Source organism: Sinohyriopsis cumingii, chromosome 4 (assembly GCF_028554795.1).
Source record: "Sinohyriopsis cumingii isolate HCF-2022 chromosome 4, ASM2855479v2, whole genome shotgun sequence".
Taxonomy (NCBI): domain Eukaryota; kingdom Metazoa; phylum Mollusca; class Bivalvia; order Unionida; family Unionidae; genus Sinohyriopsis; species Sinohyriopsis cumingii.
The window spans coordinates 108,835,467-108,861,588 of record NC_142964.1 but is presented as its reverse complement, the minus strand read 5'-3'; the positions used below and the strand labels follow the sequence as shown (position 1 = coordinate 108,861,588).

Sequence of the window (26,122 nt, the reverse complement as noted above, 5' to 3'; positions counted from 1 at the left end):
TTATGAGTTAATTTATTTTTCTTATATATATATATATATATATATATATATATATATATATATATATATATATATATATATATATATATATATATATATATATATATATATATATTTATTGTTCTTGTTTGATTTGTTTAGTAAGAACCGAAAAGACTTATATTTATAAATCTTTCAGTACATTGTCTAGTACATTGTGTTGATTTATCGGATGTGGATGGAATGGACAGTGTTATGAAAAGTCGGTGGGTAGTGGTGGTAGTGGAAGATAACATAATTTAGCCGCAACCTTTGATGGAAAGCTTCTGAATACGGGTTATTTAGTGTTCTGTAGGGACCGGTAACGATATAAAGAACAGAGAACCGGAAATTGCATTTCGCTGTGAAAGGCAAGTCTAAAATGGATCTTTAGGTAAGTGATAGAGAAATATAATTCACTCTTACACTGAAAGGTGTTAGGGTCATCGTCGTTTTTAAGGAACACCCGTCTTGCGGCCTGCAGCTTCCTCTGACGACATTTAGCCAGCACGATAAGGACTCCAATAGCAACTGCACGTATATAATAAAACTGATGTATCAAATGTAAGAAATCCGAAAAAAGTTCATACAGGCAACAAAGGAAGAGTACAGTTTTGATATACAAGCTTGCAAGTGTCTACATAAATATCGTTAGAGTAGTGAAATCCTGAAAAAGTTGTTTCATATTTGGGAAGATACATATTTGCAGTTAAATAATTTATCCAAAATAAATGTAAATGTGTTACAACAAAATGCTATTTCTAGTCGTTAGTATCCTTCATCTAGTTTTATAATAATAATAATAATAATAATGATAATAATGATAATAAAGTAACAATAATGTATTATTATTATTATTATTATTGTTGTTGTTGTTGTTGTTGTTGTATGTTTGTGTTCTTCTGAGTAGAATTTGGGGTAGTGATAGATTTTCGGATTTCTATAGATATATTATGGATACAACTTTATATCGTACATGGTTCCTGCAAATAAATTATCTAAAACTATAAGAAGAACCAAATATAACGAGTACTTTCGTCAGTTGCATGAAATAAAATAGAAACCTCAGATTCAGCAGGCGTATATAGTTTGTCTACTTATGCGAGAAATGATGCTAACTTGTTGTCAAGTAAGAGAAACTCGAACGAAACCGACGGTATAACGTGTTTTCTACCCAAAATATGACAACCAGAACTCATGCGACCAGACAAATAAGTAACCGAATGACTGATAACCTATCTAAATAAAATAACTAACTGGATGAATTGCTGCTGATCTACTAGCATATTAAATAACTGGCTGACACATTAGTCAATTGATAGCATAACTATTAATCTAGATAAATACCTACCTAAATATATACCCACTCATCTTTTTAGCTATCAACGAATACCCACCCATCTATTTAGCTAACTATCAAGGAAACAAGGAATCGAAACTTTCAAAAGAGATATCAACATATATTATTTTTCTCAACCTAATAACAACCTAAAAATAAAATAATCTAATACTCATATCGGTCGTTGCGTAACAGCGAGTAAACAAATAAATGAAACGTGATACATGGGCGCTCACTTACTGGGTATACAGAACCCGAGTCCAACAAAGGTGAGAGCGAAGGACACTTCACTTCCAGAGAAATAGTCGTAGTGTTGTAGAGGGGTGCATTTCTCGATTACTTCAGTTCCATTCAACGTCTCGTTTCCGTCAGCAACTAGCTGTTTGGGCTGTGGACAGGGACCTACGTTACAAGGAATCATGTAAGTTGCGATATATATATGAATATATACATACATAAATGCATACATACATACATAAATACATAAATGCATACATACATACATACATACATACATACATACATACATACATACATACATACATACTTAGATGACAGTAACATTAAATTCATATGCCTATTGATATTCTAAGCATCCAATATCTGAGCATAACGGTATTTCGACAAACGTGGCTGACCCATAAAGTTTAAACTCGTATGCAATCAACTCCATGCATAATCTTGGCCCAGTGATTAATGACACCAACATATATAATCGATAAAACAGGTATGATTAACGATAAATTTATTCAGTTGTGATCATGACACAAGTGGATAAGGACCCAGTCATGTTCGTAGAATTAAAAAATCTGTATATAAGTATCTACAACTAAGATCTCAAAATGCACCCATACGGAAATACCTGTCTCCCCCTTTCACACTCTAATCGCCCATATATATATATATATATATATATATATATATATATATATATATATATATATATATATATATATATATATATATATATATATATATAGATAGATAGATAGATATATATATATATATAGATATAGATATATATATATATATATATATATATATATATATATATATATATATATATATATATATATATATATATATATATATATGGGCGTTTGTTGCGTTTGTGTGTCCATTAGTGTGTGTGTGTTTTTTTTGCGGGTTTAAAATGATTCTCAAGGTAACATAGGCTATACATGGTGGCCAGGATAATCGGTGGAGGAACAAACCCCGTTAAGATCAACCGACCGACGGGAAAATACTAATAAGCTTTGTCACATACCCACATTGGCAAGCACGAGATTCGAGCTCACGCTGACAGAGGTTAGATGTCAGTGATTCAAGGCAAACGCTTAATACCACTTGAATTACCATTAACAATTTCAGTGAATTTTTATGCCGCAACGAGAAATTGGGCTGCAAAAGTTATCATTGGCCCGACTACTCTACACTGATAAAGTTTATTTGCGCCTTTGCAGAAATACAGAGGAAATCATTATTGTAGTTTTACAAAAGTTATGAAGTGCAAAGGATGTATTTAATATTTTACATCCAGAACGTTAGTATTTATCAAGTATATATCGATTTAAAGTACACGATATCTGTGCATTTCGCCGCACAGGTGGCACAGTAGTTAGAGCGTCCGCCTCTGATGCGGAAGTCGCGAGTTCGAACCCTGGTCAAGTCATACCAAAAAGTTAGATAAATGGTACATCACTATAAACTGCCACGCCGCAGACAGTGTAGCAATATGACTGAAAAATTGTTAAAGCTACGTTAAAAATCCAAAATCACACACACACACTGTACGCTTCACTAAGTGTAGCTTGCATGAACATACAGTGGAAACATCTAAATATATTGAAGCTGACGATTCAAGGATAATAATGTAAATCCTCGTCTTATGTCAGTACTCACTATCCGTTAATAAGAACGGGTTCCGTTGTATATCGTTGGGTCCAATACGCGTCACCTTGGTTACTATGTCATAAATGGTAACATTTCTTATTTCTTCTATTTCCTCTTCTGTGAATAGCCTGATAATAAAAGGATGACTATGTTATGGTCGGCATGAGACGTAGAGATGACAATGTTTATTAAACATATTATATTTTAAACAAACTGCCTCTTTTGGTGTATGCATAGCTAAGAGATCGAATGATTTCGATTTATTTGCTATGTCCTCAAACAGGGGACATGTGGTGAAAAATAAAAGTTAGGAGAGTCGGTAATCAAGTAACATAATTTATCCAGATGAATATGTGGAATAATAGGTGCATAAGTGTTTGATGGTTCCATCCGTATAGAGGTGCAATAAATTAGTTGAAAATCCAACATTTCTCTGTAAAGTATGCAATACAAACCAAAGATACTATCCCATCTTAGCATAGCTACATAAGATAATCCAAATATATGAGTACATCTTAGTAAAGAGAGCAAAGGTTGTTATTGTTGTTGTTGTTGTTGTAGGGTTTAACGCCATTTTTCACCACACGATTGGCATTAAATGGCGGCCAGTATAAATGGTGGAGGAAGAACCCTGGAAACCCCGGAAAGAACCACCGACACAACGAGAAGCTACTGGTAAGCTTTCTCACGTACCCAAATTTGCCGAACCTGAGACTCGAATCCACGCAGTTCTAGTCTCGGATTCGGCTAATGTGGGTATGTGAGAAAGCTTGCCAGTAGCTTCTCGTTGGTCAGTGGTTCTTTCCGGGGGTTCTCCCGGATTCTTGCTCCACCATTAATACTGGCCGCCATGTATAGCCTATCGTGTGCTGAAAAATGGTGTTAAACCTGACAACAACAACAACAAATCCACGCAGGCAGAGGTGAGACGGCAGTGATCCGTAACGGTCAGTGCTTTAGACCACTCGGTCACTCGGGGCCCCTGATAGCAAAGATAATGCAAATATATGAGTAAAACTAGTAAAGATAGCAAAGGTAATCTAAATATATAAGTAAACCTTAGTAAAGAAACCAAAGGTAATTCAAAGATATGAGTAAACCTTAGGAAAGAAATCAAAGGTAATCCAAAGATATGAGTAAACCTTATGAAAAATAGCAAAGGAAATCCAAATATATTAGTAAACCTTAGGAAAGATAGCAAATCCAAAGATTTGAGTAAACGTTAGGAAAGATAGCAAAGGGAATCCAAATATATGAGTAAACCTTATGAAAGATAGCAAAGGAAATCCAAATATATGAGTAAACCTTAGGAAAAATAGCAAAGGAAATCCAAATATATTAGTAAACCTTAGGAAAGATAGCAAAGAAAATCCAAAGATATGAGTAAACGTTAGGAAAGATAGCAAAGGAAATCCAAATATATGAGTAAACCTTAGGAAAGATAGCAAAGGAAATCCAAATATATGAGTAAACCTTATGAAAGATAGCAAAGGAAATCCAAATATATGAGTAAACCTTAGGAAAGATAGCAAAGGAAATCCAAATATATGAGTAAACCTTATGAAAGATACCAAAGGAAATCCAAAGATATGAGTAAACCTTAGGAAAGACAGCAAAGGAAATCCAAAGATATGAGTAAACCTTATGAAAGATAGCAAAGAAAATCCAAATATATGAGTAAACCTTAGTAAAGATAGCTAGGGTAATCCAAATATTTGAATAAATCTTAGCAAAGATAGTAAAGGGAATCCAAAGATATGAGTAAACCTTAGGAAAGATATGAAAGGAAATCCAAAGATATAAATAAACCTTAGTGAAGAAAACAAAGGTAATCCAAAGATATGAATAAATCTTAGTAAACATAACAAAGGTAATCCAATGATATGAATAAAGTCAATACAAAAGTATAGCTGTTCCAAAAGATCATGTGGAATATTCACAATAAAGTTTCTTTACGATCTCAACGATATACAGCTGCATGCTAAGTTTAGCTGACATTCAACAATATTAGTTACAATAATGCTGAGGAAACACAATCCAGCAGTTCAGTCTTGGTTATAACAATACTGAAGAAATACAAGCCAGAAAGTCCGTCTTTGTTAAAATAACGCTGAGGAAACGCAAGCCAGAGGGTCAAACAGTCTTGTATTTAACCTCTGTAGATGATGTCGTTAGAAGTTGGGAATCAAATTCGATCAGGGGCACATAAATAACAAGCAGCAAGCTAAATTGGGTTGCAATACAGCAAACCTTGATAAATGTACGTTGTGGAAAGCAAAGTCAGGAAGACAAAATGTTTGAGTAACGGACAAGACGAACGGCATTATATTATTACTTACGCCATCTTCATTGAACGAGGCTCTAATTAACATTAACAATTATTATTCAGATTTGTATTGTAATACAAACAAACAGCGGATAGAACGTAATATAGTAGAAGAAACGTCGCTAACAACACGGAAATTGTGGAGTTAAAAAAAGAGTATGCGTAAGTAGCGATATCAGATTCAAACTACATTGAGTGGTTAAAAAATGGCACACGATATCCTCAGCGACAGTAAAGAATGTGGAATGCTTGCCAGCGGCCATATGTGATACTAAACAAAAAAGTTAAGAAACGCCAACACAAAAAATTCAAAATAATTTAAATAAAACGGCACGGAAAACTATACGGTGATATTGTGAGACGAACGACTAGTAAATACTCTGGTGACAGTACATTACGAGAACAACGCCTAATTGTCGAGAAAGGCATTTGATAAGCAATCTACTTTTTGAAAACGAAAGTGTATCACTGGGCTTTGCAAAATTAATGGCACCAAAATTGTAAATTAAGTTGACATAATCACTTTTTTTCATTGTGTGTATGTTTAGTACAAATTTTGCAAAGGTTACGGCCATGCACAAACATCTCAGAAAGGTGTAAAGTCTAAAACAATAAACTGATAGCCAAGATTCAAACTTTCGGTTTAAAAGATTCAAGTCTTATAGTCTGATAGTCTATCTTTACATCGATAATCAGTCAATAATGGAAATGTACAACGTATATCTTTTACAAATAAAGATAATTCGCAAATTTAATTTATAACAGTGAAATACGCATTTTGGTACATTGGTTTAACAACACTATATCGACACAAGTGATAAAATAAGCTTACCCGTTCTTGATGTTTTCAAACCAAAATCTGTCACCATTTCTGATCCTCAGGAACTGGTCTAGGGTGATAGTACGAAAAGTTTCTCCCATACCATCAGGTGTTGTCTCCAACAAAGACCCTGGAAATAGGTCCACGTTATCCGGTTTTGATGCATTTCCGTACACCCGACGTAAGTTTTCGATTGGCTGGGAATGTTATACAAGATTACTTCAAAATTAAAATATCTTTGTTATTGTCAACTTAATTTTGGCAGAGTATACGTCAGAGGCGAACTTGTGCATGTGTGTCATTGTTGTATTAATTCTTTACGATGTTATTTTACTACGAGTACATTAAAATAAATAAAATAATGACACCACCTTAGAACTTATATCGGCACACTACAATCTAGATTTAATGCACTAAAGACAATACAAAATGCCAATATATTTATGATTAAACAGTGAACAGATCCAATTACATTATTCTATAACTATCACACTTGTCCATTCCTATCTTGAATGTATGACTGACAAAAATAGATAAGTACCCCTTGCATATACAAGCTCCCATTATACATGGAAGTGTTGATTTCCTCCCAAGTTTGTCTCCTAGGTAACCATATGCCTCCCGGATTGTGTTATAGTCAGATAGTCCATGATCTCGCGCCCGTTGGATGTTGATAGCTACCAGGTCACGCCGAGAAAACTCTAGGGGGCCAAACAAATGTTCTAAAAAGAAGAAATGAAGATTTACAGGTAGTAGTATATCAATTATAACATTTCTAATTATATTCTTATTACTTAGGGTCAAGAAACATTTTGTACCATATTAACGTACAACAGGTAACCTCATCCAGTACTACCCTACCAGTAAATGCATGCTTCACCAGAATTGACTTTAACGTTAAGTAGACACGCAATCACCCGATGCGCGGTTCTCCAAAATATAAACAAAAGCCCCATTACGGTGTCTCCTCAAACATTATGCTTCTACATCATGCACGATTCAGGACATGCAGATAGCAAAACACTGACCTACATGCCTTTTGTGTACCCAAAGCCGTATGTTTTATTTCCTCCCAAAATGGACGAAGTGGGAAACCAACGAACGCAAACAAATTTGAAACAATCACCCTCCGAAAGAAAAAAAAAACGTCCTCAAATTATATTGCTTATAAGCTTTGTCACCGTCTTGCAAAGCTTCACTCCAACTTCCATCTCTCTCTCTCAACCACTACAGCTTAACCACGCATTCTTTCCAATACCTTCCCTAGAGCAGCTACTGATTGAGTCGAACACCAACGATCAACTTAAAATGTACACTGAATGAAATAAATCAGATTGTGCAGTATTAAAAAATATTTAATTTGATAATGGCTTTAACATTGCTCTGAATGGCATATCGTTCCGTACACCTAAGATTTGAGAGACACGTTAGTTAGTCAGGGCAAAGTTAAAACCATTCTCAAATAAAAGAACAGTTGGGAAATCAAGGCCTTGTGAAGCATATCTGCAAGTAGAATCACGGATAAAAAGTTCAACATTCAGAAGCAGTCTATAACATCCAACACAGATACTTTGATTTACGTCATTCAGTGCAATATATGCCGCATCCAATATGTCTAAAGACACATTGCAATAAAACACGGACAACCCCTAGTGGTGGAATATTTATATTCCCTGGGCTACACTTTCAATGATTCAGTCCTCACAGGAGTCAAACATAATATCAAAACGGGGCACATAAAATATGAAATCGAAAGAAATATGTTGCATTTTAACAGATGCAAACATTCAAGCCCAGCGGAATCAATCAAGTAGATTCCATGTGTGCAACACACTACGCTAAGATAACTATATATGTAAAAGCTACAAACATAAATAAATTCAGCTATAATTAGCTGTCTCAAACTCCTGATCTCAAATTCTATGAATTCCATACACAAATTCAAATATAAAAATTGCATACATTTTATTTTATTTTAATTTTAGTCAAACCACAACTTTGTATCATTACTTTAGAACAAAACTTGCGTTGGTCATAATTGTTTGACATTTCAACAAAGTACCGTATTCGGGATAAACATTGAACTAGAGAGTTGTAGACCACCTAATCGACGGCGCAAACATTATATTGCTGCCGTACTGGCTTATATCATCAGTTAGATTCCTTTGTTCTAATTATATCGTTTATGTAAATATCTAGAGCCAAACATCATATATAGTCTGTAAATCATTTTGTTTCGTTCAAGTCTCATTTGTGTAATCGTCCTCAGTAGCTTGGTCCCTTTGTGAAAAGAATAGTTTTATATAGTTGTATTTCCAGAGCGATCGGATCGCTTTTACACAGCTGTTAGTGCTCTATCTATCTATCTCTCTTTATATATATATATATATATATATATATATATATATATATATATATATATATATATATATATATATATATATATATATATATATATATATATATATATATATATATATATGGTGCTTTCTGCTATCTTACTTCTCAGATCTGGAACTACAATACGGTCCTCTCTCTCCGACAGTGTAGAAGCCATGCCCATCAATACCTCATCAAAAGCATTTTGTTCTGATAGAAATTCCTGTCAAAGAATACTATATGTTTATTCAGAAAATAAACATTCACACTTTGGCGTTGAGTTATTATTAATGAATCTATTTATATTTTCTACACACTGATCAACCTATCATATTATCAATAGTACTAACTTTGCATACATTATGTCTAAATTACAGGTTATAATAGTGGAGATAGTGTACCCGAATGAGAGCATAGAGCTTATGAAAAGGATTAAATTAAATTTGCGAGATAAAACAAAACAGTGAAGGAAGCAAATACGCTTCGAACTCAATTAGAGTAGTGATACATATCAGATACGCATCTGATATATAACCGGAAACCTACAATGTCAAGGATGACATCACTTGGCAACGATAGATAAAGCTCCCCTTTTTCAAGTGACTGGGACTTAAGTGATTGCAATTTCAATGTAGATAGACACTTTGGTAATAAAACATCTAGGCGCAAAAGTGTACAACTATTTTTTAAAAAATAGCGAGTTTGAAATTCGCTGTCGTGCGCAAATCAATTGAGCAGTATATTGTGAATATTTTATGATGCTTTCACGTATCAAAGTGCTATAACATACATACATACATACATACATACATACATACATACATACATACATACATACATACATACATACATACGTGTGTGTGTGTCTGTGTGTGTGTGTGTGAAATACATCTCTACTTATAACTGTTTCAATGTTTTTTGGTGGTGCTATTTAATAAACACATAGACCTTGCGTCAAACTGAACCTTTCAATAAATACATACATACATACATACATACATACATACATACATACATACATACATACATACATGCATGCATGCATGCATACATACATACATACATTTAATAACAACATATTTTATCTCATAATTCGCGTGCTATACGCCTTTACTACGTCTTTCTGATAGAAAATCGCAAGATTACAGCTTGTAATGTCAGAATTTACTCCATTATGTCATATAGGGCAAAACTGTAATATCCGATGCATTCATATTAATTTCCGAGTACAATCACTGCGCTGTTTCGCTGTTGCATTTAGATAATTGAGAGATTGTCATGTGGTAAATATAATTATACATGCGTGCTCACTCCTGAAGAAACCTATGAATCTCATTGTTGACCTAGTGTTATAACTTGACCTGGTGTTATAACTTGAAATGAAAACTCGTATAAGATCAAATCTTTACCATAACATTTATTTGAAGCCAAAAAGCCCAACCGCACGTGCAATGTACTTTCCACGAAATGATCTCAAGATAGTTTTCTCTCATGTAAGACACCAATAATTTAGAGTCGAATATAAAACGTTATTCTGAGTAAACAATATCAATAGGGAAGTAATCTTTCAATCCATACTTGATGTTTTGTGTTAGTAACATTTTGTTTAATATATACATTATTGTTGTTCTGCGTAAAGTTCAATGTACCGACCGATGCGAATTGAAATATATTGCGTCCCTTTCTCATCTCTAACAGGATCTTTCCACTTTAATGATTAATGTCACCTATGTCTTGTTTCTGTTTAGATACATAGGTAGGCATTATTCGTGCAGTTCTAGAAAGTCTATAGATCGTTAAATTTAGACTTTTGTTTAAGAGTGTTCATGGTCAGTCGTTAGTGTGCCACAATGTATACATACCTGTGGGTTCCAAAATGCGTTGCACATCCGAAGAGCGTGAACGTTACTTGGAGATCCGGGTATATTCAGTTTTAGTGTCTTAAATTCACACTTACTGTCTCTGCAAAGAAATTGTCAGGTTTACTGCACGCGCATTTATATTTCCCTCAGAATTTTTTTCCAGACAAATTTAAAAAGTATTCATGTACATAACATCTGGATGGGATCTTTGTGAGAGATTCTACTGTTTAATTCGTAAATTCTACCTTGTTTTAAGCAAAGATAGTTGTAAAGTATACGAGATTAGTTAAATAGGAGAACTTAGAGAACATTGTTCAAACTGCATGCTTTTTGGACAGATCTAGATGAAGGTGGAGACTAATTCTTGTAAAGCTGTTAGACAAAGAAAAACCTAAAATCAGGGTGTTTTGTTGGTTAGTTCTGTTATTTTACTGAAAACAAAATGAAATGTGTCTTAGTGAAAAGTTTATGAAGCATAAAGGGGAAGTTAAGCGAAATCATAAAACTGACTAAATTGTTAATAATGGAAACTCTTGTTCCGATATTATATACATGCCATATGTACCAGTCATGTTTTATGCTGATACCTGAGTCTCTATATTCACGCAATAGAAAACGAGAAACCATTCATTGATGATTTCAATATCGAATATGACAGCAACATATGCTTCTACCAGTGTAAATACTTTTCAGTGATACGGTGATACAAAATCGTCATACAATTTGCAGCAAAACGGTTGGAAGTGGTAATTATAATATTTCATCATTATCTTTGTATGCAATTATGTGAATCGTGTCATTTTATGTATAATTCTAGGTTATTTGATTAGCAATGTTTTATAGGAATTATATGTAAATGTGTCTTGTAATATTACTAGCGAGCATATAGCGTTCTTCCACACATAATGCAGATGCATCAGTTTTACCGTATGTGCTTGCTTATAAGTCTATTCTAATGCAATTGCATAGACACGCATCTGCCTTCATATCATGCGCCGGTAGATCTCGGTCAATGCAGTTTGTAAGGAGTAATCAGTAGAACAACCAACATATAACCTAATTTGACGGCACAGTATGTGACCGCAGATCAGGGTCTATGTTGCTTGGATTGGACTCGACTTATCAGCTAGTATGGACGGTATACGTTGTAGAAAAAGGATCATGAATGCACAGTGAATGAATGAATGAATGAATGAATGAATGTTTACGTTAAATTGGAAAATACATCCAATACCAGACAAACAATACGTGCTCTAATACAAAGAACACCCTTATATTATGGCCAACATGGAAAACGGACCTAATGCCAAAGATTATTGAGCGCTAAATATGAGATAGACACTAAGCAAACTAGCAAGTCTGGTATGTAGATTGTAAGCAAACTAGTTTGTTATATGGATTTTTGCGCATGAGCATTTATATAACTTAATTAATATGAATAATTGAAACACAATCTAGAACGTAAAAAAGGAAAAGGTATATTAGGAGAAAAGGAAAGTCGGGTATGTGGTTGAACTTAAAGGTTCATATCGGCCCGTTAGAATTGTGAATGAGTGAGTCAATATTGTTTTCTTCAAAATAATTTGCAGTGGTAATCTTTGAGTGAATAGTCTTTCTTTAAAAAGAAATAATGTTCCAATCAGTATGGATGAATATGCTTATTTGTATCAAACTTTTAGTTTTATTCTTGTATTTAAAAAAACGTACGAGAAAGCACATTGGGAAACATTCGTGACAAGAACCGAGTCGTAACGAAATATCAGCAAATGATTATTTTATGCAAAGGATAGAATTTCACGTTTTGATACGAGGCGGTGCTTTAATCTTATTGACTGAACACGTGTATGGTCTAATGTTTAATTAGCTATGTATATAGTTGAAATCTGATTCAAAGTAGGTGTAGAATAACAGGTATCTACATTATATTCATTGGGTACTTTCCTTTGCTGTAGAGTTCATGGACACTTTTAACTTAAATGTTTATCATGTCATAACAGAGCAATGTAGTTTTGTGGAATTAAGCTGACATGACTGTGGCTATGTTGAAAATCATTACAACCTCTAATTGTACATAACATTGGGACTCTATTAACCACCGCGTGTCAAATTTTGCAGAGAGCGGAATCTCTTACAACATTAAGATATATACGTAACATTTAATAAATCCTTCATCATCCGTTTGGACATATATCTTACCAGACAAACCGACATAAGAACAGCTCCTTCTGGTGAAGCTAATACTGTTATATTATGTATAGTCTTACAAACACCCACTCATCTACCCCATTTATAGTATAATCCCCATCACCCATCCTACAGCGAGTCTCGTGATTTGCAAATTGTTGACACCTCTTTTTTATCAGGCGCCGTGCTAGGTGAATGATGCAGGTGTGCGTACAATGTACTTAAGATAAATACCTTTTCCACGAGCCTGGCGTCACCAGGGTGTGTCCAAATCTCAAGGCCGCTGTCTGAAACTCTTGGGAAATACCCGGATGAACATGTGGGTCATATGAATCTGAAATAAGTAAAATATAGTTAAATAAAAATGTGGGGACAAAACTTGTTTTAAAATAAACAAATTCAGTTGTTAGTTGTCTGGTAATGTTGATGGGGGTAATTACATGTGCTATGTTGTAAATATTCCTTTCAAGTGGAAACATATTTCTCCCTCCTAATCTTGCAAAACTTCAATTTAGTTAAATTAATTAATTCAGGCTTGATTTGAGCTCAGAATAAACGTGCGGTCTCAATCATGTGGCATATTTGAAAATTTCAGAACAATGTATGCAAAGTTTTGTTTAAGATTTTGCCTTGTCGAAATTAATTTTTGGAGTCAAAAGTATGTTTTTTTTCTAGGATGAATTCTCATCACATCGTGTTTTCTCCTTTACAAATGGGAATATATGTTCTAATTTTGTTTTGACACGCATTATTCCATTTACAGCGACATCTTATTTTCTGACGAACAAATGAAAAGGTCAGAATGTTTAATCCCTGGGTTGACATTGGTATTAATTTAGAGGTATACATTCCTTCCACTATGTTATTCCACCCCGATGCTGTCGTTTGAATCTCTAGAAGAAGTTTCAACATTTTTAAAGGTCAAATCAGGAAGATATGTTGAAATAAGAAAAGCAAGATGAACGTTACCTTTCGCAAATAACCAGATGTGGAAATTCATGAATACACTCATATATCTGCCAGATAAATACTTAATTTGCAAAATATAGATAGAGCTGTACGCAAGGATTACACTGGAAAAGAAAGCCTTTCTTTAAAACAAAATTAATAACGAACAGAAGAAAGTCACAATCAAAATTAACGAAATTGACAAATGACAGTCAGACGTGCATTGTCATTTCTTTTTTAATTTTTGAATGCAAGACATACAAGGTCTATACGACATCCCTGTCATTTTTTTTTTTGATGACGATTAAATGTAAGAAATAAGAAACCTCCTTTAACAAGGATTTTAAGGTGTGGTTCCCACAGTCAGATCATGAACTTACATGTCTCAATACTAAGTTAGACAAGAACATACGATATCTGACAACCCAGGAAAATGATAGATCAATGAATGGCATACCACTGAGATGGGTATGGTTGTTTACTCACTCTTTGGATCACTCAAGTTGTAGCGTGGTATTTCGTGGGTGGGGTTTCCCAATTCATCCAGTCCTAACCACAATGGAAGCCAGTCGTACATTACAATTTTCTGTGGAAGACAAAAGTTAATTGTGATTGTTTGTTCCGTTACGTATGTAGTTCCTTAGTGACAATAATGCAAATACAACATTTACAGCTATAATATGTATGTTGATGTTAAATTTAATAGCTTTCGTCGAAGAAAAGAATAAACTGATGAAAGTAGGAAAGAAAATTCGTCATCAAGTTTTACAAACGTAGGATGATGGAGTTTTTTTCAAAATGCATTTTACAAACCTGAGCAGAGTTATCCGGGACAGACAATGCAAATTAAATTGGAGAGGAAAGCTTTATTGGCCATCTGTTTGTCTAATTCGCCATCTGATTGAATATAGCAAGCTTTCCCGCCTTTTTTAATGGTACATTTCGTTTGAAAGCTATACATGTAATCGGTGTGAATATAAATTCAATTTTCCATTAGAAACTCATTTGTTCTGAAACTAAGCTACGTATTCATTTTGTAAAATAACAATGGAGGCATATTATTATTTGAGATGGTTGACATCAATAGAATCGTGTGTTGTTAACTCACCTGGTGATGTGCGGTGACAAACTTCCTGGCTTCGTTGAAAACTTCTTCATCTGTGTAATCGGGATGCTTTGTTGCAATATTATGGGCCATATAATTATGCCATCGAAACCACAGTACTCCAAATGACAAAAGCAAAGGATTTTCGTTGCCCCTTGGATTTCCAAGCCCTGAAAAGTTTTGCGTTCATACGTGCTTATACCTCAGAAAAACACAAACAGACTCAGAATGATAAAAGTATTAATGCTCAACATGAAAGCTAAATCTATTTGATAAGAATGTCATTTTAATAATTACATATTACCCTTATCGACAGATTAGGTACTTAAGAAACTAGTCGCGTTCGAGAGTAAAAGACTAATTAAGGAAATAAGTCCTTAATTAAACATCACAGTACCTCTTGGTTTAGCATATGCATTGTATTGTTGGCACAAATTACTTTATAACTGTAAAAAAACTAGAATATGTCCTCTTTATATTTACATCTCTGTTTATAGTTTTGCTAAAGACAGCTCCGGTGGCCTAGTAGTTAGAGCGTCCGCCTCGTACGCGGGAGGTCGTTGGTTCGATCCCCGATCTAGTCATGCCAAAGACTTACAAAAATGGTACAAACAGCTGCCTCGCTAGGCGCTCAGCATTAAGAGGTTAGTGTTAGGACTGGTCGGCCTGGTGTCAGGATAATGTTACTGGGTGGGACATCATGTTACGTGTCTGCGGCATGATGTCCCATGGCTAAACATCTAAACAGCTAAACATCAGCTAAACATCACTATAAACTGCCACATTGCAGACATAGCGATATGAATGAAACATTGTTAAAACTACGTTAAAAATCCAAATCACACACACACACACACACACACACACACACACACCTTAGCTTTGTTAGAGTTGAGTGAGTTGTTTAATTATGGGGAGACGGCGTTTGGAAGATATTTCTCAAAAATAATAATTAGCTAGTTAGCAGAATTAGCGTGCATAGTATTCACGGGGCCTTGCAGTAGCACGGATAAATTTCGTACAATGGAACCTCCTTAATTTCTTAACTTAAGAAATTTTCAAGACATACTCACGTATAAGGGTTTAATAATGTAAGATGGGGAAAATTAAGAGTATTATGTGTTTGGGACATGATTTGAAATCTATACATGAGTGTACCTACAATTTACAAGTGTGAATAAGCTTAACATGGCTGAAATGAAGACTTTTTGATTTGGGTTTGCCGGCAATAAAATTAAAGTACAGATACTTGTGCTGTAGAGAGTGTTATTCCATTTTTATTTGGTGTTTTGCGACTCCTGATTTTTACAAGTATTGTACCGGTGCCACCTTCACCTCTTTCTCCGCTATTGAGATATGATATAGTTTATGAAAACAGAAGAACAGCTGGATAATTTTGTCCTTGAATAAAATGAAAAGGAACAGGACAATTGGACAGAGTTAAAACACTTGAGAAAAATATACGAAACTTCATTGGCGAAACACAAGAGAAAGTAACCTTCACTATCCTATAAAAAGAGAACCTTACAATTCTAGAATTCTAAAACTTGCATGACTACATCGATGACCGCCACTGAAAAGCCAGCAGCGACAACACTCACGACGACTATTACGGCGTCAGCCGTAGGACTTAGACGTTGGAAGATTTATCGCAGTTACATCTAATGATAACAAGTCCATGGTTTTAAAAAAACACACAAACGGAACAGGGAATTTGCCAGATCAGACAGAACAAATCACATCGCAAAAGTATGAGTATGTGAAAAACCAATCAATGCTAAGAAAAGGAAAGACAAAAGGTCAAGACATGGATACAACTAAGTTTTGGAATATTCGCGTCAATAACAATCACAAGGAAATGCAAAAAACATCACAACATTCACTTTCTTCACTCAATTTTATCTTCTTATTTTTTAATTGCTTTACTAGAATGAGTTTTGTCAGCTGTTGTCATTGACTTATGACAGCTCTTATCATTGTTTCTGAATTGTACATTTGTCAAATCGTCAAATTGTAAGTAAACGTTTAGTAGATTGTCTATGAGAAAAGAGCGTCTTCCGAACATAAAACAGCACAGTAAAAGTACCGACATCGGGTATAAGGTTTAAGACAAAAATATGATTGTGTCAAGAAACTTCAGATAAAAATAATGGCGTACACGTAGAAGCAATGTGATAGACCCACTATCTCCAAGTTCACTGAAGTCGAGTACGATGCTGAGCCATGCGACCAGAGTAATGGCGTGTCTTTTGGCACGAGAGTTGCTGCATCCTAAGACACGAGCATATGTAGCACGATCTTGCTACTCTACAACCGAAAGCTATGCCCTACGCGTGCCCATATAATGGTGGCATTCTCGTACATATCACTATGGATACCTCAGTATCATTGAGAATCACAAATCAAAGACAAATACATGTTACGTTTGGCTTTGTTTGGCTAGTTTGATTCCAACCGTTTAAAGGGAAATGGCATACATATATGGAAGGACCCAACACGGGTTTACCTACGTGAGAGAAGGAAATCTAATCTAGCATTGTGTTTCAGTTGTGTAAAACATCACAAAAGTCACTTTCTTCACTCAATTTTATCGTCTTATATTTTAATTTCTTTACTGAAATTAGTTTTGTCAGCTGTTGTCATTGACATCTGACAGCTCTTACCATTGCTTTTAAATTGTACATTTGTCAAATCGTCAAATTGTCAGTAAACTTTAGTAGATTGTCAATGAGAAAAGAGCGTCTTCCGAACATAAAACAGCACAGTGAAAGTACCGACCTTGGGTATAAGTTTTAAGACAAAAATATGATTATGTCCAGAGACTTCACATAAGAATAATGACTTACACATAGAAGCAATGTGATATACCCACTGTCTCCAAGTTCACTGAAGTCGCGTGCGATGATGAGCCATGCGACCATGGTAATGGTGTGTCTTGCGGCACGAGAGTTGATGCATCCTAAGACATCAGCACATGTAGCACGATCTTGCTACTCTACAACCGAAAGCTATGCCCTACGCATGCTCTTCTTTGGGTGACATTACCGTACATATCACTCAAGATACCTCAATGTCATTGAGAATCACAAATCAAAGACAAATACATGTTACGTTTGGCTTTGTTTGGCTAGTTTGATTCCAACCGGTTAAAGGGAAATGGCATACATATATGGAAGGACCCAACACGGGTTTACCTACCTGAGAGAAAGAAATCTAATCTAGTAGTGTTTTTCAGTTGTGGTGTGACATTAAATTACGAAAGTATAAAATTCAGCTTACCCTGAAAATGCCAGACGATCTCCGTGCTATTACTACCTTCCTTTCGTGGGTGCATAATATTATCCCCATGTATAATTTAGAAGAGAGATTTTATAGTTTACATTTGTAGTTGCGATATCTCATATACAAGTATTTTGTAGATACGCACGTGAAACTCAATCAACAAATGAATTTCAACATTTTTTAAACACTTTGTATCTGAATTGTGTAATAATGCTGATTCTCGAGAAAGACTATGACAGACCAAAACAATTCGTGGATTTTTAGGTCTCAATACATTGACTTATGTAATCAGTGTAACACCGAATTCACGGTGAACTTTATCTTGCATGCAGAATACTGAAAATCAATAGTCGGAGAAAAGGCATCATAAACTATTAAAACAGAACATTAACTGCAACAACACATCATGAGAAAAGGAAGGGGAAAAAGCACACTCAAAACGTTACGATGGCCAGAATGCAAACAAGATTTAAGCTGCAGTTTGGTTACAAAAATCACGCTCCTGGCCAGAAAACAATGGTAAATGGGTCAAATCTATCGTGCTGTTTAAGTGTAATACGACCAATGTTTGATGACAAGTTTAAAAAAACGTTGGAAGCGAAAGTGGAAGAAGAATGGATGCTCACTGCAGATGTAACAACCATGGAAAAATGGGCTAAAGACTGACCATTTCCAACATCCATTGATTTCCTTGGAGATTAAACGCATCGAAACCCTCCTGTAGCAAAGCACTGCGACATTCGTTTATCGACTTACTTGATAGATCTTTGTGAACAAAAAGTAAAGTGTGAATTCAGTATTATTTGTGTGCCATACTATACATACCTAGGTACGTCATTAGCTTCTGACTCACATCTCGTACAGAGCTTCTTAGAATCCACTGGTGTGTTTTAAAGATCAGCTTCCTCATCGAAACTTTAAAGACGTTCGAGATTATGTCATCAATATGGACGACGGCCATTGTCCAGAACCCATTATGTTGCCGTTTACTTCTCAACAACTACAGCGTGGAACATTTGAGTTATATGGCTTATCTCCTCTCGAAGACGATATCATATTCAGTATGCTGTATTCACTCAGTTCAATAACGTGAGCTTACTAGAATTCAATTTGATGGGGTGTGGGCAATATGGCATGTATTTTGTTTATATACCCAGATTGGGATTATGATTAGAATATATACTAATTGGCTTTGGACGGTGATTTCTCCCTAAATGATCAAAAGGTCGAAATGTTGTTTTTCTTGCAAATTAATCCCAACTATATTTCTTAGGTCAAAAGCGTCGTGTTCGCCAATAGAAAGTGACATTGTAATAAAACATTCGAAGTCTAGTCGTACTCAACAACGTTGTCAGAATTGTAAATATTTCAGCTTAAAAGAGTTTTGAGTTTTTATCAGTTGTACATGATCTCCCCACTTCATTCGTTAATTGCGTTAGCTGGGCATACTTGAGAAAGGTTTGCTTGGATAAATGGATTTGACTGTATTGGGTTGTTTTTAAAAACCAGTACACGTTCTTTATTTCTTAGATCTGACGGTATTTGAATTTATAAGAGGATATTTTCTATCACCATCGAGTCTCCACTGAGTTTTTTCTGTCATTTATGCTTAAATCATAATAAACAATACGTCTTGCTATATTTCTTCGACCAATCAAGAAACATAAAATGACCAGACAGCACTATCAAGTCGGGAAGTTGAGGAAATTCAAGTGCCTGTATAATAGAGTGGAACACTTCTTGGAACGGGTGGAGAAAACGAAGTGTCATCCGAGCCAAAGTACCCTGAAGAGGGATATTGTAGTCTTCAAAGCAGCGTAGGGACTTATGGAAACAGAGGTGATACAGAGGATTTTTAGGCCGAAGAAAAGGAAATGGACTGGGAGAAACGGAAGAGGGAATTTTCACGCCTCAACCGAACTTTCAGAAACGTCCAACAAAGGTTGAGGTAACAAGAAGATACAAAACGTAATACCTCTTACAACAAGTGAAACAATAGCAGCAGCAGTCAGAATATTCCCTTACCTCTCAATTGGAAAATTGGAAGATATCGGCAGATGGTCCAAATGTTAGACTCGCATATGGACTGACTGCAGTCCGATGTGCACCTGCTGTCGGAATGGGCCAGGAGAAACATTTATTATGATATCGATAACATCAACTACCCAAAACAACAACAAAGGGTCATTTTCAGGGCTATCCATATCTTTTGGGAAGAGAGGTATTACGTAAATAAAATTTCTTAATTTCTTCTTTCTTTTCGAAAGAAAACACAAATTTCCATAAATGTTTTTAGTATGTAAGCCTTCTTACCCTCTTATGTGTGACCGTATAGTAGTATGTTTCATGTATGTAACTGCCCTTATCTTTTTAAGACTGTTTTAGGTATCGTGAAGCACGCCCAACATTTTAATGAATATTTGTGTATGTACTACTATCCTTTTCAGAAACAAAATATAATGTTCTTGATATCCTACCCTTTTCATGCATGTTTGTATGTATGTATGAGAACTACTATCGTTTAGAGAGGTGATAGTATTTTCAGTGTATATGCTAGGACTCTTAAAGTTTGCATGGATGTTTGTGCTACGCATGTGTGATCGCTTCTATCCTATTCATACAATTTCATGCACATTTGTATAGACACACATTATTTACATGTACGGTTGTATTAGTATTCATTGTCTTTTCGTTGGTTAGTAAGTGTAGGTGTTGGTCGGTAGATGAATAGGTTCTGGTCAGTCCAAACAGCGAGTAAATTAGTATGTGCATCTTTTAGTCACTCAGTTTAGTTTTAACATTATATTTCCCCATGACCCGATAAATATTTCAACATTTATATTTAGTGTTCAATTCCGTTTGTCTTCAGATGATCACCTTAATATCAAACCTAATTTTGATATAGAAGTCATGTCCTTTGGAATTTAAACTTAAACTCCCTAAGATGTCTTTAGTGTGTAAACACTCATATTCTCTGGTGACAGTTTGATATTATTTTTGCGTATATCGACATAAGAACGCCTACTGTTTTCATTGCTGTGTGTGTATCTTGAGCAATCCTTCCCTTTCATTGTTGTTTGTGTGTATATGTTACCATTACTATCCTGTTGTGAATGTGTTAGGACTGCTAGAGTTTGCACGGATGCTTGTGTGCATGTCTATAATCACGCCTATCCTTGACATGGATGTTTGTTTGCATTTGTTAGTACTTTCTTCGTTGTTTAGTAGGTGAAGGTGTTAGTGAGCAGTTGACTGGGTTTGGTCAGTTTAAACGGAGTGTTGGTTAGTAAGTGTAGGTGCTGCTCATGCAACTTCTTTTTAACATTTTCCAATCCCCTACATATATTTCAACAGGTCCATATTAATGTGAAATTCTTTGAAGTTTATAGCGGGAATTCCGATTACTCGAGAGTGACATTTTATACTGAAAACCAAATTCCGATTCTAGGTATAATGGGTATGTCATTTTCAATGACAGATGTTAAATTTCCCTTCTCCCCAGAGAGCCTCAATTAATATTAAACATTATGAACGGTTTTAGCATTATTTCGCCCCTTTTCCAAGAGTAAAACTTTCTGATGTAATATGTTACAAGAGGTATCTCTATGATATCAAGTATAATCTATTTTTCATAGTCGTGAAACAAAGTCGCAAGTTGATTGAAGATTGTAAAATACATACGGTATGCCCTTACTGCAGACCAAACATCTAAATTTAAATATCACATACATAAATACACACAAGATATGCAGTTGAAATCAGTGGTTCAAAGATCTTATCACGTTTCGTGTATTTATATATGCACACGAAAGTCGGGTAAATTTCTATGTTCATGCAAAGAAGGTTGCCATATACATTTACTAATGGAAACGGTGTTCCAAAACTACAAGATCCACATTACTGGGAAAAAGATAAGTGTCTGCTAAATTATGTTTGTTTGCAGAAGGGTGATTTTGGGACACCATCCCTACAATATTGCTTATCATTTATAAATCGCAAAGCATGTAGCATGTGGTGTCAATGGCATACAGCATATCAACCAAAATTGAAGTCATATATATGTGAAATGCTAATTGAATGAGATATGAGGACATTAGAAATAAAGGACAAACGGAAAGGAAAAACTCAGAATGAGTCTTTTAGTGGTGGCAAAAGGGGTGTCTTATTTTAAGACATATAGCTACTTACTCCAAAACCTTCTCACGGGTTTGAGAACGTGTTCCCGTGGAGGGGGAGGATTTGCAAATGGCAGACGGATGTTGTTTAGGGCGGGAAAACTATCCCTAATATCAGCATTAGGATCCAGGGCTGCTAGACGTCCCCTTAAGTGGCCGCCGTTAAATTCTCGGAGTGCGTCAGTCCAGGCCTTAGCCGTCCCGTAAAACAGCCCACCGTCGAGGTACGGAGTGATCTCGTTCAACTATGAAAATGACCAATCTCATTAACAGTTATTGTAAGACGTTGAATCAATAAAAGACTGAGCGATTGTTTATTATGGCACGCTTGTACCTCGTGAGTCGGATAATGAGAGGCAAATATTTGAACGTAGAGAGATATAGTAATATCTCTCATTAATATACATGAATACGATTTGAAATCAGTATATGCATTAAGGGTAAGATCCTCTTTCATTGTCAGTAATCGCTTTCTTGTCATGCGAACATTCTAATATAACACATAAAATGATAAATATAAATGAGCTAATAATCTTTGAGAGCTTTCTCGCGAGGGTAGGAAACATCGTTTTTTTTAAAATTTCTAAACATATTCTTCAATCATTATGAAAATGTTGAATGCAACCAGTTAGCAAATTATAAAAGACTTAAAATATATAAAGCAGCACGAAGCATTTAGTCCTGAACGTCCAAAATCTTTATCTATATACAAAAGTTAAGGATTGTAGAAACATATCCATTTATACATTTTGTCTCATATTGTATCGATACATTTAGTGTGTTACTCAAATTGTATCGATAGTCACCATACATTTTGATTTATTTATGTCATGCTGACAAGAAGTGCCCGTGCAGAGGTTGATTTCAAAAACTAATTTGAAGTTTGAAGAAGCTAACATATATACCTGTTGCCTCGGGTTATTAGGTGAGAGTCCAGTTCGCTGATCAAATCTCGTTCGTTGTACCGGCATCGCTATGTTTCCTTTTCTCTCCGGGTCATACTCATGTCCCATGGGCACAGGGATATTGAAGAACTCTCGCGGACATCCCGGTCTCTGGGCATCCAAAATTTCTTCTACTACCTGTTGACCTATTGAAAAGCAATACACCAACAACATATTTTTAAATATGGTTAAAATAGCAGCCTTTAATTGTTTTAAATGCCTTAAAATACTTGACTGAGAACTTTGTACTGACTGTGAGTGTGACATGTACTTGAAAGGGAACTTCATTTTTTCAGTCGTTCACTCCAATAACCAAGTGTCTTTGTTCTATTTTCAGTTCACTCTGCTGTATTTCTCTGTACATTGTCTAATGGTTATTCATGCATATTTGTCTCCCGTACAGCTAAATCCAGATTAAGTATCTTGAACAGTTGAATGTTTATGCAAATGATAGAAGTGTTGCTGGTATTCCTAAAACCATTGTTTATGTTGCAGACTTTACAGATTATATCTTATATCCTGACGGCTGAGTTAACTATCTGTGTTTCAATCGAATTATTGAAACATTATTATTCTCTAGCTTTAGTGTTGGATATTCATTTACAATATAAGATTTGGTCCACTATCCTTTTAAATGTTTAATGAGTAAACAAGATATTCGCAGTTTACTACCAATTGAATGGAAATATCAATGTAAAAGGCCAGATCTTTTAGTGGTTCAACATTCAAACTTGACAGTAATTGTGTCGAAGCCGTTTGAGACTTGACTGGCATATTAATCTACTAAAACTGCTATGACAGGAATTCAGCAATGTGATAGGATGTCAGCTAAACAGGACGGATGATACTTTAAAAAAAATGCACGTTAACTAAATTCATGTGTATAGTTTCATGCTAAAAACATTCTAGCAGCCATTTCGTATATTTTTATTCATTAGCAGCTATTTTCGTGGTGACAACTTAATGTTCGTCTCTTACATACAGACTTGAAGCAACACCGTCTCGATCCAGCAGGCGGTGTGCACTGCTAAAATCGTCAACAAAATATTATTAGGTTTCAATGTGTTTTCTCATCAAATGCCCTTTTCATTTACCGATTTCCTGTTTCAGTGTTCGAAATTTATCAGAGAACGCGGTATTATTTTGCACCATTTCTGTGATTAGTTAAGCTTCGTTTATTTTGAATTCTTCTGTATGAACCACACCACATGATGCATCCATGTCCATTGTAAAACATTGTTATAAATTGATATGAGCTTTACACGCTCGTTTCATCTTTTTGCTTGATTTCTCAATAATGCGTTCGCTATCACTGACATTAACGATCGCTTCTTGAACAAGTTGCACTTTTTATAGTTTTCAAATTTGAAATTTACACATCTACATTTTTGTAACATTGAGGAAATTAATATCGTTAACGTTTTGATTACAACAGTGAAATCTGTAATAGATACATTAAAAGTGGTTTTCTTAGATTTTGACAATATTTTAGTAACATCTACCAGCTTTTATTCTGCTCAACTATGTGTTTATTTTGGTTAAATAAATTTTCATCTGCAAGGAAAGAAAGAAAGAAAGAAAGAAAATACCAAAGTAGACTAGAAAGGCCGTCCTGTTTCGAAGTGATCCGAGACCAGCCGGTCCATCATGCACCTCTTTGCTAATGATGAAGGGGTTGGGGCGGTCCTTGCCCGACGGTTCGTACACACCATCACTAAATGCCACAGGGCTTCTTCGTACTAGATGTCCATCTGAAATGTGATGTCAGATACTCCGCATAATAGGCTGTGCTATTTGTTATAAAATCATATATCGCTATCTAAATACATTCCTTCTTCTGCTTGAAAAATCCCCAGTGAGAATGAAAAATTAGTAAACACCCCCATTTTACCGCCTTGATTACTTTAAAGATCTAAAAAGCCAAACGTTTTGCAGATTAAAAGAACCTTTGCTTTTTGCTCCATACCTAACTAAATCCCTTCAAACTGTTGAATATCCAGAATAACATACGGTAATGTGAGTTATATTTACATGATGAATTCGTTGAAACACGCGCCTCTCTATTTGGACATTAGTTTTGATTACCTCATTAGATGATAATATTTTGTTGAAACACGAAAACGTTCTTTGGGTTGAAGCATTTTACATTATCAAAATCAGTGAGTTTCTAGATCCTGCTAATGCCAAACAACGTTTTAAGCTTATTAATTTTATTGAAGTTGTACGTACAATCGCATGAAATTATACTTAAAGGTCCAAGTACACGACACAAGATACAATCTTTATTCCCTCAGGTCGCGTAGTTAGAGATTAGGAAAACAGTAAATACTCTTTATTCCAATCATGGCGCCTTCTTATAAATGTTGGATACAAAATACAATCTTTTCTCTCCTCAGATCAATGTATCACAGGTGAGCAACGCAGGTTGCAATATGTATTCTCCTCATTCCAGTCTACCTTGTTGTGGATAAACAATACAACATATATTTTTTTTCCCGTTCAGATCGCTTTGTACGGATAAGCAATACAATATAAAGTCTTTCTTCCCCTCAGACAACTTTGCTGCAGATAAAGAATAAAAGATGCAATCTCTGTTCAAGTTAAACTACCTTGGTAGAGATGTACCACTCAAGATACAAGTTTTAATAAATTCAGACCATCTTTTACCAGACGAGGATTGCAAGATACAAGCTATATTTCCCTCAGGACATACTTTAACAACAAGGAACACGACATCTAATCTGAGTTCATCTCACATCACATTGACACAGATGAGCAGTACAAGATACAGTCTCTTTCCCCTTAAACCACCTTGTTACAGATAAACAATAGAAGATACACTCTTTA

General features: G+C 35.1%; 1 pseudogene; it reads right to left on the bottom strand.

The window, feature by feature from the left end:
- LOC149801856 (dual oxidase 2-like) overlaps nt 1-26,122 on the bottom strand; it is a 67,795-nt pseudogene that overhangs the window by 24,875 nt on the left and 16,798 nt on the right.